Source organism: Delphinapterus leucas, chromosome 4 (assembly GCF_059928025.1).
Source record: "Delphinapterus leucas isolate spDelLeu-1000000601 "Yukka" chromosome 4, BTC_Dleu_Yukka2, whole genome shotgun sequence".
NCBI lineage: Eukaryota > Metazoa > Chordata > Mammalia > Artiodactyla > Monodontidae > Delphinapterus > Delphinapterus leucas.
The window spans coordinates 7,358,391-7,360,623 of record NC_143132.1 but is presented as its reverse complement, the minus strand read 5'-3'; the positions used below and the strand labels follow the sequence as shown (position 1 = coordinate 7,360,623).

Here is a 2,233-nt window from a genome sequence, read left to right as displayed (position 1 = left end):
TTTGTGGTAATTTGTTAGAGAAGCAATAGGAAAGTAACACATAGAGCTTGGTGGCTCGTTGGATATGGAGGGTAGGAGGAATGAAGAGTGGCCACCTAAGTTTCCAGTTTGATCAATCAGTGGGCAATGATGTCATATAATGAGGTGCAGAAAACTCAGGGAGAAACAGATTATGGAGGGTGGAAACCAGGCTGCTGATTTGGTCATTGATGTTTTAGAAGTTTGGAATGTCTATAAGATATTTAAATTGAGGTACTAAACAGGAAATTGCTTATATAAGCCCTGGGTTCAGAGGAGAAGTTTGAACTAGTGATAAAATTTTGGACTAGAAAGGACGGGTGATATTTACAAATGTGAACTTAACTGATCAGACCTAAGAAGGAAGTGTAGATGGAGAAGCAGGGCTAAAGTCCTATTCATAGACACTGCAGTATATGATTGTTGTGTAGGGCAGGAGCCGGAGACAGCAAAAGTGATGGAGAAGGATCCCAGAGTGGTGGGGAAAAGAGCAGGAGAGCACAGCGTCAGAAATCAAGAGAGAGGTGTGTATCGAAAAGGAGGAAGGAACTGTGCCTAAGGCTGCAAAGAGGTCTGGTGGCTATGACACAGAAGTGCCACTGAATTTGGCAGTGGAGGTGGGTCACGGTCCTTGACAAGAGGGTAGAGTGGTAAGAATGGGGGACAGATAGGACCAGGATGAAGAGATGGCAGGGGGCTAGGTGATTCAATTCAGACAGTGAGTCTTATAACTTGTTTCACAGGAAACAGGAGAAAAAGATGCAGAGGTTTTAGCTAGAGTTGAGTAAGAGGTAAAGAGATGCCTTTGAAAGATGGATCAGGTTTGTGTGCTGACATGAATAACGTGGTGGGGAGGGATAAAAGTATCTGAGCGGGAGAGAGAGAGAGAGGAGAGAGAGAAAACTAAGTGAGGAGTAGGATATCTGGGAAGGGAGTAGGAGATGGGACCCAGAGCACAAGCAGAGGAATTTACCAGTTTTGTTCACTGTAGTAGGAAAGCAGGGAAGATGGATGCACATGATGGTAGGTCTATAGATTTGTTGGTGGGAGGAAGATGAAAAATAAAACTCCAGGCAGCATACTGAGCCTGGCCTTTATACGTTAGTATTGCCTTAATAACAACTTGGGAGTCATAAGGAAGGAGGACGCTGAGTCACTCTGATCCCAGTGACATTTTTATGATTGTAGCAAATATGTTTCTGACATCTGTAGGAAGAAAGTCTAGAATGTGGAGCAAAATAATGCCTTTGGGAAAGAACATTAATGGACAACAATAACTACTAAACCTGCCTCTCTTACTTCGCCAGGCCTTGTGTTTCTTTTAGTCATTTTATTATCAAGCATCTGAGAGGCTGACCAGCAAGCCTGTGTCAAGAGACTGGGCTCTTTTTGTTGTTGTTGTTGTTTTTGTGGTACGCGGGCCTCTCACTGCTGTGGCCTCTCCCGTTGCGGAACACGGGCTCTGGACGTGCAGGCTCAGCAACCATGGCTCACGGGCCCAGCCGCTCCGCAGCATGTGGGATCTTCCCGGACCGGTGCATGAACCCGGTCGGCAGGTGGACTCTCAACCACTGCGCCACCAGGGAAGCCCTGGCCAGATTTTATTAAAGAAAATTTTTGCATGATTTACTTTTCACCAGTCTGTTCTGGCATGCTTCTAATGATATAAGAATCGCCTAGAAAATAAGACACAATAATATTACAGTTTATTTAATGGCAACTGGTAATCATCAAATTTGCAATGGTTATCTTCAAAAGTCATTATACTAGCTGTGCTGTCATTTCTCAAGGTTGACCAGATACCTAGAGTCACAGACCTTTTCCACATAAGATGCATCATGTAAATCAGACTTGGTTTATCACCAGCATTTATAAAGCCACACTAGGAAAAGAACTAGGTCTGGGGGCACATGCATGGTCTTAATATAGTGAATGTTTAGCCTGCCCTGGTTATTACAAAATCAGAAGAGCGAGAATATTCACAGCAAACCTTGCATTTTTTAATGCCTCATGCATACCAGGCAGCTTGCAACTGCACACACAATGATCCTGGATTTACAAAGCCCTGGAAGTCAGGACAGCTACAGTAGTGTGATGATTTAAGAAATTGCTGATCTCTAGGAAGAACTATTCAGCCCACTTGAATTATTGAGATCATGGCCTCACTTTCCATTTCATTCTGCAAGTGTGCACATACCCTCAGGTAATTTCTACC

The 2,233-nt window shown here is 43.8% G+C and overlaps 1 non-coding gene across 1 annotated transcript; it reads right to left on the bottom strand.

The window, feature by feature from the left end:
* Nucleotides 1-1,872: 1,872 nt before the first annotated feature.
* On the bottom strand, nt 1,873-2,003 carry LOC115802432 (small nucleolar RNA SNORA72). The gene has a single exon (XR_004022893.1). It is a non-coding gene; the product is annotated as a small nucleolar RNA SNORA72 (small nucleolar RNA).
* Nucleotides 2,004-2,233: the final 230 nt, after the last annotated feature.